Raw genomic sequence first — 17,777 nt, 5'->3', positions numbered from 1 at the left:
TGCAGGTCACACTGGTTTTTGTTGGCGTGTGAGAGTCTTGGGCTTAATTGGGAGATGGAATGGCATGTGCGTGGGCTGAGGTGAGATGGTTGCGGCCACATATAGGCCTTTGCCTGCCGTTTTCTAGCGTTGTCTTCCCTTTCTGCCCTCTGTGATGCTGCACTTCAAAGAACACTGGTCGGCCAAGCTTTGGAGCAGTGTGGTGGTGGCACATCCAAGAGCTCCTGGGTCTATGATGAGCAAACACACCACAGCTTGGGCATCCAACTTCCTGGGGCACTTTCCCAGTTCATGTTCTTCACAGTGTCCTTGGTCATGAGTCACTGAGCTGCTTCAGAACCACAGAGCTTGGGAGGGAAGTGGTTAATGGGGATATAAAATGTATTCTTTCAGAATGAGGTGAGAAGTGTTCAACACAGTAAATAGTCTCAAAAATGGGTATTGGTCAGGCTATTTGATCATCCTCATTAACTGGAGTTGGCTGTCAATCATCCCTTCAGCACTCAGTTATCAACACCAATGTAAGAAAGGCCTGCATCTCGTAAATATTTGAAAATTGTAACATGAGTTTTCAGTGTTTGAGTTTCATCTCCAGTTAGGTTCTATGTCATGTAGCACAAATGTGCTCTATTATGACTGGATGATCAAAAAAAATTCACATAAAATATGTGAGTTCTGTGTGACTGAAAGATTGGACTTTCCAAAAGTATTCACAGGAAGCGTGTCCTTAAATAAGAAAACTTCTAATGCTTTGGATGTTAGTGAAATATTAACTAGATTGTGTCACTGAAAATTTGAAAACTGATTTTACTTTTGGTTGAATCAGAAATTCAATCTTTCACGTCATTTAAGTACGTGATGCAACACAGTACCATCAGCCAGAATCCAATCTTCACTTTTTAGGAGGATCGTACTGTAGGTACTCTGAGAATTACTTTCTGCAGCTTTTATTTGACCTTTGAGTATAAAACATACTTAGGGTTATACAGTGAAGCAGATTTACCATCATGATTATGTTCTTCCAAGATCATTTTTAAAATGTGACTAATTTGGGCACTTTAGCACAGATAAAGAAGAAGCTTCAACACATTTGAGGGAGGCCGAGGCTCAGGATTTGAACCCAGTCTGGCTGGTGGTTGGCCACACGACCCCAGAGGAAACCCTGGCTCCAAGGCCTCGGTTTCTTCTACCAGAAAATGAGTGAATTGAATTTGTTAATCCCTAAATTTTCTCCATGTCTGTGTTTTAAGATCCCCCAGTTCTGCTAAATGGCAACAACACATAGTTATGATCAAATGATTTGCTTTTCCTAAAAATGTACTCTCAGTGCTGGTAAGAGTTGCTTGGCAGAGGAAAAAGGGATGAGCAAAGAATTTTTAATCTTGTCCTTAAAAGTCTCAAAGTATTTCTTGAACGAGATTAGAAATTTAGGACCAATAGTATACAAATTAAGCCGCAGGTGTTTACTAAGTGTAGCTTGTGTAGCCTGAGAGGCTTTTCCCCACAGTTAGTGGTACTTGAGCATAAAGCCAATGGACAATATGATGAGTATCAAAAAGAATCTGCTTGTGTTATTTGGGTCCATAAAACCGTAAGCGGGCTGGGAATCATAGTTCTATGATTTCGTAAAGCGTGAGGCTCCTTCAGGAATAAGCAGTGTGGATTGAACAACTTCCAGACCGTTTCTTACGGAGTTGAACCTGCTCTAAGTGTGGTGACTAGCTGTATCTATGAGCAACGGGAGTGTGATCAGGTGACCTTCACGGATGGTCCTTCAGCCAGTGCTTTTGAAAAGCATGGCTTCTGTTGGCAGACCCCTCCTCTGACTTCCTGCACACTGACCACTGTCTGGCGCTTGCTCTTGTGTCCCGGAGCTCTTGCCAATTGTTCCCACATGACTGGTAGAAAAGCCTAGAAGCAGAGCAGGTTGGACAGACACAACTAAGCCCTGTGGCCTCCATTCGCAGCTGGCAGTGGTAGAGTTCCCTTCATGAGCAGTGGTTCAGGGAAGTGAGCTCTTATCATGGGTGCTGGATGTTATAAAAGATCGTCACCTATCACCGTCTATCCTAGCTGGCGACCTAATGCTGGGTTCACAAAATCTGACTATTCCAATAACTTAAGAAAGAACGCAAACACAGAAGTACCTTTAAAAATCTGTGATGGCTCTCCAACCTTAAGGGTCCATGGAAAGAGAAAGCACCACTGGAATTCTTATATAGGGGAAACACAAGGGGAGGTTCCATGGAACACTCAAACCCCAAAAGGGCAAAGGGGTGGGATTACAAAGGAACAGGTGCCATAACTCAAGCCCACTGGGTGACGCCTACTCCTGGAGTCACACCTCATTATCAGAGTGGAGTTAAAGCCCAAGTTATTGTGGGGCACAGTAATTGTTCAGAATCCCGTGCATCAGGACTTAAAGGCATCTGCATCCAGAGTAGCTCCCGACAGTCACCAAAACGTTCAGTTCATCAGTCTCTAAAGAACACCATTTGTTTTCACTACCATGTGTTTTATTTATTTTTTGATGTGTGGTATTTGTTGTATCTTAAACTGCTGTCAACCTCCTTGGTGAGATTCATCCAAAGAACATTCAATTATACACTTCCATCATAAGCTGGGTGAATTGTGATCTATGAGAAGTGAACTGTTAGATGTCAAAAACTCACAAAATTGGGGTTGGGGTTGTGGTTCAGTAGTAGAGCACTTGCTTAGCATGTGTGAGGCACTGGGTTCGATTCTTGGTACCACAAAAATATATTGTGTTCATTTACAGCTAAAAATATTTAATTAAAAAATCACAAAATTGTAGAAATCATCAAACTTTCCAAAGAAAACTTATATAAAATCAAATATCTTGAATTTCAAATATTATCAATTGAAACTCATTTCAATCTACTTATTCTTCCTTTAAATATAATTTAAAATGCTTGGAAAATATTTTTATATTTTAAATATCAATAAAAATTATATATATTTAAGGTATAAAACATGTTTAATACATTGTGGAACCAGTAAATTCAGCTAATGAATATATATACACACTATGTGACATACCTTTTTTTTTCCCTAGTAGAACATTTACAATCTATTTTCTTAGCCAATTTCGAGTATAAAACTCATCTCTAGTAAACGTAGTCAGTGTTGTTCAGTGGATCTCCTGAACATTTTCTTCCTGCTTAACTCAAATTTAATATACATTGACCAACATGTGCCGAGTCCTCCCACCCTAGTCTCTGGTAATTACCAATCTATTATGTACATCTGCAAGCTTCTCTTTCTAGTTATATATAACATTAGGATGCATTTTCACATAATCACCGAAACATGAAAAAGAATCTGCTCTAATTTAGACCTTGTGTTTTAAGTAATGCCAACCAGGAAGAAAATGAAATATATGATGGTATCACCTTGGCTGAGTTTTTGCCTGATTACCTTGTTGGCAAAATGCTCACCTACTTTCTACAAATTCACCTTTTTTTTTTCTTAAGTTCAACTATCTTCAAAGATAATGGATTAAAACAGAAAAAGCTTGTGACTAGGAGAATCAAACTGTCAGTTTTTGATCTTGAGCTGGTTTTAGCACAAACCTTTCATAAGCTTCACAACTTGTGTTTTTTTCCTCTGCTGGTTCTGAACAAGCCTTCTGCCCTTGCTGTGTTGGACGGCTCCAAGAGCTGGGTCTCCTCCTGGGCTGTCACTCATACTCATAGCTGTGGTTACTGCTGGTCTTCTCGACATGCCAGGCTGCAGATGTCTGGTGCCAGCTGGTGCTTCCTGGGCGCTTGGTGCCCATCACCACAGGGAGCTACAGGAAACAGTTATCATTTCTGTAGACTCTATATACCCATGGAAAAGAGAAAATAATGTGAAAGTGATACAGAAATATAATAAGACCAAGAGTGGATGCTACAGCAGGTGTCTTCCTGCCAGGAAATAGGTGATCGATCATCTGCTCCCACAGGCACGTCACCCCATCATCTCTGGAAATAGAAGAGCAGATAGAATCCTTGTGTTCAGCCAATGTGAAGTGATTATGGAATAACGGGCCAACTGTTTTAGAACAAATATCTGTCCCAACTGATGAATGTTTTTGAAAAATCAATCTCTGCCTGTATGCTGGAACTTGGTCTCTTCCATTGAAAATCCAAGTGAGAAAATCTTTATAAAGGATTTTGCCTTACATTTTTCTCAGTGAAATGGCACTTCATCCAGTGACTACAGTAGAGTGGGAATAGAGAAATGGCCTCTCATGGAGGATACTCCTGTGTTATCCATGGGGACTTCTCTCACCTCCCCCTCGCCCTGCCTCTGTCTCATGGCCAAGGTCTCCCCCTAAGCAGATGTTCTGTGCTGCCTGCCCGAAGGCCTGTCTGTCCTGGTCTTGGCCCCTTTTACTGTTTGCAAGGACCACATCCCTGAGCAGGGCCACCCCAGTCCTAGAGCCTTTCCCTGGAGGACATCTGATCAATGTCCCTCTGTTTTACTAGGAGGTCTGAGAATCTGACAGGTGACTGGGATGCTGCCCCGAGCCCCCACCCCTGTGCCCCCTGCAGTCTTTCCGTAACCGTCCACAACACAGAGCAACAAGAGGGCACATTTTCTTAGGCAAATCCTGTTTTCAGTGGTGTTTAATAAAGAAGGAAGTTTGTCCTATTTCAGGTTTAAGAAATCCTAAAGTGAGAACCCACAGGGTATCGAGAGCCTTTTCTTTCCAGGGAGGACCGCCTCTTTCCAGGCCCACTCAGCGCTGCTCACCACAGCAGGCCGTCTCTGTCCTCAGTGGGCCCCGGGCCCTGCTCCTCTTAGCTATCCTCTGCTTTCTGGCTCTGCTAGGGTTGGGGTTTTTTGTTGTTTTTTAAACAGACCTTCCCAGAAACATTCAGTTATCTGCCAGGCAGCGGGGATGGAACAAGAAAGCCAGGAAGCTTGTGTGAGACCCCGGGAGGGACGACCACCTCGGCAATCCACCAGGTGAATGAAAAGATCATTCTAGATAGTAGTAGAACCTGCCCTGTGGACTACACTGGATAGGAGGGGAGAGTGTGCTTCCTTAAGTCGGATTGACAGGCTGCCTGTGCCTGTTTTTGAGAGGTTTCCTGGGGACACAGCCACTTTTGTCTACAGATTGCCTATAGCGGCCCAATTGAGAAGCTGGGGCAGAGTCCTGAGTGGCAGCTCCTGCTGGAGCGCTAAGGAAAGCTGCCTGACCCCAACAGGCCTCGTCTAATGCCCTTCATGTCCTGGGTGAGCTGGGAAGGGCATGCTTCTTTCTTCTTAACCCATCGATTGATAGGGAAAACGTTTTGGCGGTAGGTAACTCCTTCAGTGAAGGATGAAACTCGCAATCAAAAAGTGAGGTGCTGGGGCTCCATGGTACAGAGCTTGCCTGGTATGTGTGAGGCACTGGGTCTGATCCTGAGCACCAAAAAATAAAGGTATCAAGTCCATCTACAACTTAAAAAGGTAAGGCAGTAACATGAATTTTTTTCCAGACCTGTCCTATCATCCTTGTTATCTACTCTGGTTTTCAAGCTTTGATGTGATGGTCCTCCCTCAGTGATTGAGCTGAACCTTTTTTTAATCAAATGCATACTCTGCTATATTTTTTCTCCTCAGTATTCCACCTTCATGGCTCTTCATAGTCTTGCACATCAAAAGGAAAGTGACAGATGTTCACACAGTCTAGAACACATCACTGCAATGTGGCATAACATTGCTTGAACCGTTTGCTGTGGAGACTGCTGTATCCACTTCTCACATAGCTCATGATCATAGGCTTCTGTGTCCACACCCACTAGCTTGGCCCTGTGTGTGTCATGGACACACTGGAGAAACAGTGATAGTGTGTCCCTTCTGATTTAACTCACATAAAATAAGGAAGGGCCTTGAAAAATATACAGAAGAGACCAATTTTAATGCTAAGCTAAGGTTATTGCTTCCTTATTTGACTTGGTGAGTTTAACTATATTATGGCAACTTGAGGGCAATATTCTTACACAAGTTGAGCATCCCTAGTCCAAAAACATGAAATTCAAGATGCTCTGGAATTTGAAAATGTTTGAACACTGATATGGTGCAGGTGGAAAATTCCACATCTGATCTCCCATGGCAGGTGACTGTCAAAACAGTGGCGCATACATGCAGCTTACTCAGCACCCAAGGAAAAGGAGACCCAGTCTCTTTGAGCTTCCGTGTCTCTCTTCTGTGTACACCTGAGTCCCACCACCCAAGCACGCTCACAAATGGCACGGGTGCAGGCCAGGCCTGACAATGGCAGGTTCCCCACAAGAGGCAAGCCCTACATCCATCGTGCCCTGTGTGGTTTTGCTTATCTCTGCTATGGTGAAAAGATGGTGTAGAAAGTATAGCTTTAAAAAAAAAAGTCCACAGTTGTTCTTAACAGGTAATAGTAAGGAAAGAAAGGACCTGTGTGTTTATGTATAGCCCTGGCAGAGTACACTGTTGGAACTGCAAGAGGCCTTAGGGAGTGGGGTTTGGAGTGGTCACCATGCATGAGCTGAAGAAGCTGTTGGAGCTTTATGCCAAAAGTGATAGTTAGTTAAAAGTAGAAAACTGTGCAGGAAATGAAGGTCTTAATCATGAAACGAAAGTAGGCCTGTCAGCCTCGTGGTGTAGGCGTGCTTCTCGATGCCATGCTGATCTCGAAAGAAGCAAGGATCTTTCACAACAAATGGAAAATGGAAGGAAGCCGAGAATATTCAGACTGAAGACAGAAATCGAAAAGACTGGCAAAGCTAGGCTTGGTGGCTGTTGCACCGGTGGCCCCAGCTGCTCAGGATGCCTCACGGAAGGGACACTTGAGGCCAGCCTGGGACACCCTGTGTCACAAGAAGCAACGATGTTTCACTTCTCATGGTTTGTGGTGACGAGTCTGCTGCTCGTGACATGGGGGGAATCCATTTACCAGTTTGCCAAAGCTGTGGCAGGTGAAAATCTGAAGCTAGACAAGTCTATAATGCTGACGAAGCATTGCTATTTGGGCATTTTCCCCTGAAAGACTCCAGCTGATGATAGCCATCACGGGTCGGGGATGCCAGGGACAGAACTGCCGGGATACGCCGAGGCACACCCAAGGGTGAGCTTGCTGCGAGGGGTGGAAGTTGGCACTCCTGCTGCTGTATGGGAGTTTCTTCCCAGGTCACTAGAAAGCTCACCGAAGGGCACAGATCATCAGGGACGTCTTTCTTGGTTGGTTTCACAAACATTTGGTACCTGTTGCTTTGTGCATGCTACAGAGAAGCTGGGCCGGCAGACAGCCACATAGATCTTGCTGTTCCTTGACAGTCATCCTGCTTGTCCTCCAGCTGAAATTCTTATCAAAGAAAAACGTCCTTGCCACGTGCTTCTCAAATGTGACTTTGTTAGTTCAGCCATGTGACCAGGATGTCCTCAGATGGATGAAGATGATAAAATCACTCTGGAGCGACACACTAGCAGAGTGAGTAGAGGCATGAGTGGGGAAGGTGTCCAAAGGGAGTTGTGCGTGTGGGGCTCGGTGACGGGGGATGTAGTCATTGTACGCTCCTGGCACAGTCTCTGGCTTGTGGTTCTGTGCAGTGATGGTAAACAAGGTGGTGAAATTGAAGAATTCGTGTCAACTAGGAAAGACTGGTGTCTGATTTCCCCACATACACTAAACACACCTTTGGAGTCTGAGCTGGAAGTGGCTATCGGAGGCCCCTCATCAACAATGAAACTCCAGTTGGTCATTTGTTGACTGACACAGGAGCCTATATGGTTGTGAATCCAGGTGATTGTGATGTGGCATCAATGACAATGACTTTAATACTGCAGAAACAGTCTGGAAAGAGTGTGCATTCATAATAGAAAAAGAAATTGTGTCGATGTATAAAATTGGACTCCAAGACAACCTGTGGGCCAGGAAGATGGCTGTGGAGGAGACGTTTTAAGAAGCCTCCAGTCGAATACCCTCCCCTCTAGAAGGCCTGCTTCCTGGTCCTGCTGTGTCTGATGTTTCTTCTCCCTTAAAATATGGTGACAGTAACATCTGGATCAAAACTCGATGTCAAGGTTGGAGAGCGGAGGCTGCCCCAGTTCACTGCTGCTGGCAGGTGGTGCAGGTGTTCGGGGATGCTAAGGACGCTGAGGACGTTGCTTTTTCACTGTTACAATTGTACGCTCTATTTCCCACTGTTAAGTACTCATATGAGAATAAACGTAAGAATGGTGGATTACTGGTGGCACATACGTTCAGGCGGCAGCAATGTTGATGTGAACCAGCCCGGACGTGTCCATGGCTGAGCGGGTGGTGACTTTGCTTTATAGTGGTTCTTGTACTCAAGTTTTAAGGACAAAATCATTAAAATATCATAAGATTACCCTCAGGCTATATTTGTAAGATGTATGTGAACTGTAAATTTAATTTGGTAGTTAGACTGGGGTTCCTCTTCAAAATATATCTATGTATTTATAAATATTCCAAAATCTGAAGGCAAAAAATATATATATCCAAAATGCTTCAGGTCCCAAGTGTTTTGTGCATTACCGTGCTCAGCCTGTAATGTATGTGAAAGCACAGGTTCTTAAGTGTTGCTTTATCTGCCTAAAACATTCACAAGGGCCACTCCATTTACCTATGGTTTGGATATTAAAACCATAAATTGCTATAAACAAATTAAAGCATTATTTCTTAAATTTAGACTAAAATCCCCTGAAATGAAGCAAGCTATCAGAAATATTAGACGTTGCACTTTTGCTCCTAGAACCATTTATTTCTCAGCTCCTCTGCCACAGGCTGCATGGGCTCCCGTTCCAGAGCTGACCCAGAATGCGCTTGCCCAGGAGCTTGGGAAGAAGAGCACCTTTGCTTGGTTGAAATGAGTGAAAGCAGAGAGTCCCTGAGGCCTGGTCCTGAGATGTCCAGGATCCCACAGCACTAACAGCCTGCACGGTGGCTAGCACTGCTGTGCTGGGCCAGAACTCAAGGTGGTTTTTCATGTGATGTCTGATGTGAGTTGAAATCATCCTGTATCCTCCCAGCACCTTTTGAGGAAAGGATTACAGGACAGAATTCAGCTATAATGTGGTACTTCTTTGACCAACAGGCGACTGTTCTGTGATTACTTCTCTAGAGTTTGTCCACTACATAGATTTCAAAGTTGAGTCTTCATTTTGATGTTCAGATGCCTGATTGAATAGAAAAGGCAAATGGAGACCTGTTGGGCTTTGTGTCCATGTGAACCTGTCATCCCAGGTACCCCAACACCTGATTTCTGCAACTACAAATGAGGATCCTAATAGCCATGCCCACTGTTACCAGTGCCACCTATGCCACAGGCTGTTTGGAGTCCTGGTCGTGAGGTGCAGCCTGGTGACTGAGTCAGCAGGCTGTGTATGTGACACCCCTTCCCCTCCATGACCACCCACCATCAGCTTCTTAGCCTCTCGGGGTCCATGAGAAGTGAGGGTCAGACACCATCTTGGAGCTCATGTTGACAATTCAGTTTGCCTTTCACTTGGATAATGAGAGTAGGCGGCTCACAGGGTCTGATGTCTAATTTAAGTAACAGTCACCATTACTTGCTCTTTCTTTAACATTTTTATTAGAAGCAATGTGTGAAGGCACTCTTATTAACAGAAATTTTAAAATTCCGCATCCCCCCTTCCCCAGTCTTGAGAGCAAGATGGTTACTCTGTCCTTGTTGGCCAGGCTGGGAACGTAGACACTTTCCTATTCCTCCTCCCTTGGCATGCCCTGCCTCCCGACTCCAGTCTTCAGGGTGTATCCAAACCCATCTGCCCTCTCCCCATGGCTGCCTCAGCCCCTTGCCTGGATTCCCACAGCTCCTGATGGGTCTCCTGCCTGCCCCCCAGTCTGGCCAGAGTTGTCTCTGGCTCCTTGCTTGAGCCATGAGGTCTGAGGATGTGCCTGAGGCCCTATGTGATCTGCCCTGCTGTCCCAGTGCCCTCTCCTCCTGTCCCCTCTTCCTGGCTCACGCAGCCTTGGTTTCTCGTGCCTGGAACTGCCTACCACACCACGGAAAATGCAGTGTGTTCTTCCTGTTTGGTTCTTTCTCTGCCTACTTTTCCGACAGCATTGCCAACTTTTCATGCACTGTGGAATTTCTTGGTATAATTGTTCATTTATTGTCTGCTTCCACCTAGTAAATATTAGGCGCCTGATGTTTTTGAATAAGTAAAATTTAAAAATGTCAGTTCAATGTACCCTCCCATACCCTTATCTCTGACAATTCTAAATTGCTCATTGGCAAAGGAGACTTTTGGGGGCTGAACCTTTTTCAGCACATTTGATAGCTGCATAGCTTGTAGTTCGTATAAGTGGAGCCACACATGGTCCCAGCTCTTTGTTTTTTATGTTGTTTCTTTTTTTCCATTTGGGCTGATGACGTGGGTGCTGCTGGTATGCTCATATAACCCAGTCTACAAAGAAGGGGGCTCCAGCAGAACGGCTCTGTGCCCTATGAGTAACTGTCAACCACCTACCCAAGGCTCGTGCAGCACAAGTGTGGCAAGAGAGGGAGCCAGCAGTGGAGGTCTTAAGCAGCAGCCTCAGCCATTCGATGCTCTGAGTGCAAGCTCTGGAGTGGGGAGCCGGAATAGAGATGGGCCTTCTCCCAGATGTCCCAGAGCAGGGCAGGCAAAGCACGTGAAGCCGGGGAAGGGCAGGAATTGACAGTGAGCAGGCCCTTTCTGTCTCTAGCATGTCACCTGGCTCAGTGCACACAGGCATTTGCATCAGTATCCCCCACCACCTGTGGCCTAGAGGTCTCAGGATGAGAGGTGTCAGGAGGGCTCACTGTTGGTGTGGTGGCCTCACCCAGAGCACCTCTCTGGTGTTGGTGGTTGATAGACTTCTCAGATGTGCCAGTCTACTGAGTGGCATCGTCCTTCAGATTAGACAACAAATTGAGGGGACAGAAAAGGATAAAAAGGTACGATTTGAGTATCACTGACAATCAGATCTCCCTGTCGGTTGCTCTCCTGGTGACTGGATTGCATTCCTGGTGTCGGGTACTGATTGTTTTTCTGATGCGTCTTCAAGCTGTTTAGTGCTGCGATCGTATGAAGCCGTGATCTTTATAATTAGCTGCAGTGCTTGGACGATCGTTTGCCAGGAGGTGAATGTAGGTGATGACGATACCATCTTAATGTCACATGTCTTCCAGGAAGAGTGAGTGCTGCTCTCTGGGTTCTTTCTCTCATTTTTCTTACATCAAACTCATTTTTTCATGTGTTCAATGAAAGTGCCGCTCAACACCTGTGTCTTTGTGCACAGTCTTTCCTCTGGGTTGACTATATATGAAAAATCCCGTGTGGTATTTCACGTGAGTTATTGTCTACCACAGAAAGGGCAGTACAGATTCTCGTTTTGGGAAAGAGTCAGCGGCCATAAACTCTCATTGTATTCTGTCTTGATGGCTTACTTCCCTAGAAATGAGTTTTTCACACATAAGAGGTCAGAAGCCAATTATTAAGTTAACAAGCAAGCTGCATTTCATTTTATAAAGCCATTTTCATTGGGGTTCTAGGGACAGTCCTTGTGGATTTTGGCGTGCTGACCAAAGGATGTTTAATGTCATTATAAAGTCTACAGAGAAAGGCCTAGGAGGACACATCACCCATTTGAGGGGTCCAAGGATTGGCATTTCCTCTGTCACCATCCGAGCAGTGTGGATTGTGTCCTGTACTTCCTAACCCTCCCAGGACAGCTCACTGTGCCCTGGCAATGAAGAAGAGCTCGAACTGGCAGTAACAGTGCCACACAGCTGATTTCTTGCCTGGCTTTTAGACCACTTAATTAAAAAGTTACTTGATGAGTATCTATGGTGATCAGTGATGGTAAAATTGTATGCATTTGCTCATTATTTTTGGACTTTGGGCCCTTTTGGAACCTGTATCTCTTTGTGATTCTCTTCCGTAAATGTTTGCTCAGCAATCTGGGGTAGTTTCAGGGAAGCTGCTTGGGCAGGTAAAGGTCTGGGCAATAGATGTCAGCAGGACTGTGCCCAGAGGTGACCTTCCTGGACTGTGTAGGGCCAGGTCCTTTAAGAATTCCAGGCCTGATGGGATGGTGGCCACTGGCCGTTAAGTATCTTAATATCGTTTCTCTCATATGCAACACACAATGGCCTCTCACACAAAGAAAAATGTGTTGGAAGGTTCTGTGGCTGATGGAATCAGTGGCGCCTCTAGTAGCCCCCTCAGTGAATGGGCAGGAGGCAGAGGTGCTTCTGAGAGAAGGGAGCAGGACTCTAGTGAGCCAGGATGGGGGACCAGGCTGGCAGCGGGCTTCTGGGCTCTGTGCCTTCCAGCTGTGCTCCAATACTACCAGGAGCCGATGGCTGTTGGGCCTAACCCTGCCAGCCTTGCCCTTGGGCATCAGTCTCCACATAGAAGGACTAATGGTCTGATGGCTGCGCCTTCTTAAGAACATGAGTTTGGGGAACGGGAAGGAGCAAGAGCAGGGAGTGGGCCTGACTTCTCGTGTCTGCTTACTCGCATGCCCACCTTCACACATCAGCCAGGGTGTGGCAGAAACCCTCAGGTCTGGTGTAGACCACTCTGGCTTCCTGTGAACTGCGCTGTGGTTGGGTGGGTCCCTGGCAGTCAGGATGAACAGGGCACTTCATCCCTCAAGTCATCTACAAACCGTATTTGGAGGTGGGCCTTTGGGAGGAGTTAGGGTCGCATGAGGTCATGAGGATGGGCTCCGTAGTGGCATTAGTGGCCAGTGCTATGCTCTCACCAGTGACACCCTCTACCACATTATGATGCTGCAGGAAGGCCTTCACTTGGGCTTGCCACTTCGGGACCAGAGATGAACACACATCTTGTCCTATAAAGTACTCCGTCTATGGTGTTGAGTTCAGCAACAGAAAACAGACACTTGGGTGTGCAAGATGATTTCTTCTCTGCGGTGCTGTCACCCCCCCCAATAATATTTTTTGTTCCTATTTGTAAGACTATTTATAGAATAGAAAAATATTGGCAAAATGTATGTTTATGATGCCCAAGTTCACGAAGAGCAAGTTGAGAAATGGAAAGCAAGAGATCACTTCTGCATCTAGAGTGCCGGTGACAGAGATTTCTCAAAGCTACACCAATCATTTATTGAACTAAATACACACGTATGTGTATATGTACAGCATGTGTTACTTTGACCTTTTTGACTGCAGGTGCTATTAAAGGACTTTATTGCTGTAGCAGTGAAAAGCAGTGGGCATACGAAATGGTAATCAAAACCATTTCACGAAATAGAAAACAAATGTGGAGACAGACCCCCTTGTCTCTACATTTATTTTCTGTTTCGTGAAAGATTCTTACCCAGAAGTCATAGAGCTGGGAAAAAAACAAGATCAAATTCATGCAAAATAAGGTACTCTGCTGTCCAGTGCACATCTCATACTAGAATTGTGTGCCTCTTTCTGGGGCAGAACCAGTGACCTGGCGGGGAAATGAACAGTTAACACCAGCCCATGAATGGGGCTTCCAAAGATGTTTTTGATGGCTCAAAAAGTCAGACTTAGAAAAGCAAGATCTCACTTTTAAAACACAGCAAGATAGAATTACAAAAAAAAAAAAAAAAAAAAAAAAGTTTTCCAATTTATCTACAAATTTAGATAGTTTAGAAACTTCTCTAACAAGATAGATTAAAATCTTCTAAATGAGAATGTCTTAATTAAGTAACATTGAGCAGCTGTATTATCCTGTTCAAGTTGTCTTGACCACTTGCAATTAAGAGTGTATTCTGTTTTGCATCATGTTTGATTTAATTGCTCTTAGGTTTGTTTTGGCAGATTCAGGAGGTGGCTGAAGGATGCCTCAGCCACGTCTTCATGGGCTGAAGTTGTTCCTTCTGGTTCGAGCCCATAGCTTGTTGTGAAGACATGGAAAGGTAGATAAGGCAAATGAAGAAAACAGTATGAAAATATTTGGTATGATATGATCGATGTTTTTGACCACAGAAATTTAAACTGGGTAGATGAGTTACATTGAAGAAACACTTCTCATTTTATATAGTTCTTAAAATAGTTTCTGTAAATGGCATGTATTGCTCTTATCAAAGAGAAGGGGGAGGGCTGGGGTCGTGGCTCAGTGGTAGAGCATTTGCCTCACATATGTGAGGCACTGGGTTCGAATCTCAGTACCACATAAAAATAAAGATATTGTGTCTGTGTATAACTAAAAAAAATTTTTTTAAAAAGAAAATTGTTAGAGCTCATAACTTAGAATATTAAGATATGCTGTTTTTATCTTGTAATTTTATCAATACTCACATCTTCAGTTTTTTTATATCTTCATTCTTATTTATTTATTTGTTTATTTATTTTTATGTGGTGCTGGGGATCGAACCCAGGGCCTTACATGCACAAGGCAAGTGCTCTACCACTGAGCTACAGCCCCAGCCCCTATCTTATATTTTTTAAAGTCCATATTAAACTGAACATTGAAGAAGGGTATATTTGTATTTTTACTGAGTTTGGGGATTATTTTTCTGGCACTGTTAATTTATTAGGGGTATTTTACTGAGTTTGAAAAGGCCTGCCCAGGGAAGGAGGAAGTCCGTTGGTACTCTGATCCATGTGTCTCTGCACGTTAGGCCAGGCAGGCAGGGTAGCCAGAGCTAATTTGCCTTCCTCTGAAAGAAAATCCTTCAGTCATAGATGGTGACACAGAACTCGGCAGCTGTTGAGAGGAGATGCCTCCTAGCTGGGCATGGTGTCATATGCCTGTAACACCAGTGACTTGGGAGGCTGGGGCAAGGGGCCTCAGTAACTTTGTGAAGCCCTGTCCCAAAAAATAAAAGGGTTTGGGATGTGGCTCCGTGATAAAGCACCCTGGGTTTAATCTTAATACCACAAAGAGAAAAAGCCTCCTTCAAGGCTCTGGCCTCAGGGTAAGAATGGAAGACCCCACCTGCCAATTGACTGCCATGTGGGTCTCCAGTGACGCGCGTTCTTGTGGAGCTCAGGTGTGTCTTCCCAGGGAAGCAGTGTTCAGTGAGCTACTTTGATGCCAGTGTGTGGAATGTATCTGTGGGAAGACCCTCAGTTCCAGGGAGGGGGCCACCCCTGCTGCCTTTGTTTCCTGATCAACCTGGATCATGCTGGAGGCTGTTGGCCTGGGCTCCCGTCTGGCTCTTCACATGCTGGCTTTTGGCACATGCTGTGTGTGACCTTCAGGATTTGATTCTTCGTCTGTGAAATGAGGATCAAAGCTGTGCCCCCGTCCCAGGCCTGTGTGAGCACTGCGTGAACTCCTTCACATCAGGGGCTTGGAAGTAGGTTGGGTGCTTAGTAAGACTTCAGACGCTAGCTGCTGTTGCTACTGCCAGCATTACCATGTGGATATCTTACAATGGCCCAGTTTATGTGCAGATACCCATCTTGCTCTCCAAATGTACCATTGTTTCTAAGCTGAGAATGCCCAAATTGGAGATCACCTACACAAGATGGAAGAAATGAAAGACCTTTGTTTTCCACTTGGAAAAGGATTCCGTGAATGACCAACCTGGTAAGGCCTTACCAGTGCGGTTGCAGTGCTGTTAAACCCGGGAGGTAGGATTTGGGACAACTGCTTGCTCGTGATTTGACTCCGTCTATTTTGTGTTAAGGCCCAGCTGAGCTCCACTTGCTGTCAGGAGTAGCAAACTGCAGGTGTGTTCCTTGAAATTTACAGTAGCTCGCTCTTCAGGTGTGAACACAGCAAGATTAACTAAATGCTTCTAGTGTTTTACCGAGGTTGGCCGTGTTATGTGGTGGTAAGGTTTTGTTGTCGGGGTTTTTGAGCTGGTGCACACTGTTGGGCCGCAGCTACTTGGCTGAGTCAGCATTGCTCATAGGCTGCACCATGCTCCTTTCTGTTTTAATTTCAGTTTCTTTTCATCTGTTTTTCATATCAAGGCAGCATTGTATACAAATCTGTTTTCCCCCCTTCGTATCTTTAAGTGTGGAAACTGCCTCCTTGTGCTCCTGGAATTTATTGTGTTGATGATTCTTGTAATTTGTATTCTTTGTAAGAGACACGGCACTGCGTGCTCACAGGTGCTGCGCTTCATCTTGGCAACTCGTCTGGATGTTGACGAATCAGTCTTTATTATCCATTATTTAATTAGTTATTGATCATTATTTACTGTTATTGATTATTAATTAACTTGATCCTGTTGATTATTATTGTCACTGTTCTTGAATCCCTGTGGATTCTGCTTATTGGGATTTTTTTTCCACTTTTCCTAGTTTATCCTGGAGTTATTTCTTAGGAAAATGGCAACACAGATAGCCTAAGTCTGTTCATAATTGAGAGTACACAAAGAGAAATGATCTTTTACTCACCAAATTGGGGGAAATTCCAGTTTATCAGTGTTGGCAAGAATACAGAAGCTGGTATTTCTGAGGGGCAGCTAGGTGCCATGTTAAAAGAAGGTTCTTTACCCACCTGGGGTTGACTTGGTTCTGTCCCAGAGCTATGGCCTTGGATAGCACAGAACCTGTCCTTACCTCTCTGGGGCGTTGCCATGAAGACCTCTTTAAAGTACTTAAAGTAGCATATAGCCAGTGCTGGGTACACATCTTATAAACGAAAGACATAGTTGTGTTTCATTGGTGGGAAGGCAAAGTGGCATGTTCTTTTTGGAAGGCCTTTAGGTTTTCTTAAAATGTGTAACTCTGATTCTTTCTATTTTCCTAGACGTGTCTTCCAGAAATATTTCCTACTATATAAAAATTGGACAAAATGAAACAAATGGTCATATTCATATTACTGAATACTGTAAGATTAGTTCATCGGAAGGTGCACACACCCTACATGTGTATATATGTGTACATAGACATGAAAAGATCTGCAGGCGTTGTAGAAGAATATGCGTGTTTTGATCCTTTCTTTCTTTGGAAGTGTATGTATAGTGGACATCATTTCCATGTAACTGTTAGTCTGTCCTTTACTGTTTGCAGTGAAGGTGTTGATGTGTGATGGGGCATGGCGCAGCCTTGGAGGACAGGCAGGTGGAGCATGAACAGGGACTGTCTTTTTTTGCTATAATGTTAGCCTTGTTCATCATAACAGTATGCTCTTAATTTTTCATTAAGAAACTGTAGTGGACCAGTGTGGCCGGTGTGCTGGGTTGTGGGCAGGGAAGATGTCCAAGAAGGAGACAGGAAGTGTTCAGGTCTAGGCGTGGGCTGTGCTCTGGGTCAAGCCCCAACATTTATTTGGGCAACTAAATTGACATTTCTGTGTTCTGTGCTTCAAGTTTTTAATCTGAAAATAAACAAGAGTACCTCTTGTTTGGTTAGATTTAAGTAAGTCCACACATGTAAAAGGTCAGAACAGTTATGGCAGGTGAAATACACCAGTGAATCCCAAGCTTTGTCACTGGGGAGGAGGAATCCTACAGCCAAAGCCAGGTCTCTCAGGCAGATCCAGGAATGCAGACAACTTTGGGGTGGCCTGGGGAGGTAATGAGGCTATTTACCACATCCAGGGATCGTCGTGCCCCTCTTTCATGTATTTTGCAAATCTATAAGGAAAAGAACCCTGGGGTTTGAGTTTTGTCTGATTAGCAAGAAACTCTTAAATACAAATATAAGTTGGTGGATTAAATTAATGCAAGGTTAGTGTCATTCATTTACATCATGTGTGACTTTATTCTCCTAACTACCATTTTGTAAATGTAATAGAAAATTTCCTCTAATATATAGACTTAAGATATTTAATTACAGGTCTTGCTTCTCGACTATTACAAAATGTAGAAAGAGGATCTTGTAACCAAG

General features: G+C 44.4%; 1 protein-coding gene across 1 annotated transcript in view; it reads left to right on the top strand.

The window, feature by feature from the left end:
* Positions 1-17,777, top strand: part of Dip2c (disco interacting protein 2 homolog C) — a 201,761-nt gene that overhangs the window by 100,798 nt on the left and 83,186 nt on the right. The window lies entirely within an intron of this gene.

This window comes from Marmota marmota, unplaced genomic scaffold (assembly GCF_001458135.2).
Source record: "Marmota marmota marmota unplaced genomic scaffold, marMar, whole genome shotgun sequence".
NCBI classification, from domain to species: Eukaryota; Metazoa; Chordata; class Mammalia; order Rodentia; family Sciuridae; genus Marmota; species Marmota marmota.
This window is presented reverse-complemented; position numbering and strand designations above follow the sequence as displayed.